A 904-nucleotide genomic window follows, 5' to 3' on the forward strand; every position below is an offset into this window, starting at 1 on the left:
CATTGGGTTTGTGGAAGGAGAGAAGCTGAGAAGACCCAAGAGTCACTTAGAAATGCCTGGGTGCACAGTGGAGATATAGCTACTATTGAAGTGAAAGAGGCACTATAGCCATGAAATTGTCATTGCCAGACTCCCAGGTCCAAGGCAAAGCCAATACTTTCTGGCCTGTTTTGAGACACATGCTGTATCATTGATACTCCTGGAGACCAGGATTGGAAACAGTCACTTTTCTTTAAGCTTTTTCCTCCCTTTCTTTTGAGAGGGTATGAACCTGATATGCTCTCTCTGTCTCCAAGAAGCTTTACCATTTTTCCTAAAAAATCTTATACCACTTTCTGTTTAAATGCTTTACTTTGTGTTTTAGCTTAGCAGTTTTGATGAAGCCTTTAACCATCCCCACTGCTAAATTGTGTGTAGAAATGGAGCACTGAGAGGGGGTAATAGCAGTACCTGGAAGGAGAGAGAGATAAAATTAAAATGGTCATAATTTTCCAGAAGCTGATCTTTGGCTGGGGGTCTGGGAGCTAGGATAGAGTTATTGTTTCATTTATATAACTTCTCAGGGCTGAGAGAATACTTTTATGGGGGCTTCTTTATGTAAATGAGTCAGTAACAGTGGATGGAGCCACAGCACTCTGGGGTGGCATTGACGTGGAAACCTGCCCTTTTCTTCAAAGGCCTGGTTTGAAGGGAAAGTCCCTCATCTGTGAGGAAAGACCCAAGAAGTAGTCAGATATAAAGTCATAGCCAAGGGGAGGAGTATTTAGTGTCTACATGAGGTAAGGAAGAATAAGTGCAACTGATACCTGTCTGGGTAAGATACCACGTCCTAAAGGACTTAACCCTTTTTTTACACTGGCTCTTCCAAGGTTCCAATGAATGAATGCCTAATAATCATCCAACT

This window comes from Trichosurus vulpecula, chromosome 3 (genome assembly GCF_011100635.1).
Source record: "Trichosurus vulpecula isolate mTriVul1 chromosome 3, mTriVul1.pri, whole genome shotgun sequence".
NCBI lineage: Eukaryota > Metazoa > Chordata > Mammalia > Diprotodontia > Phalangeridae > Trichosurus > Trichosurus vulpecula.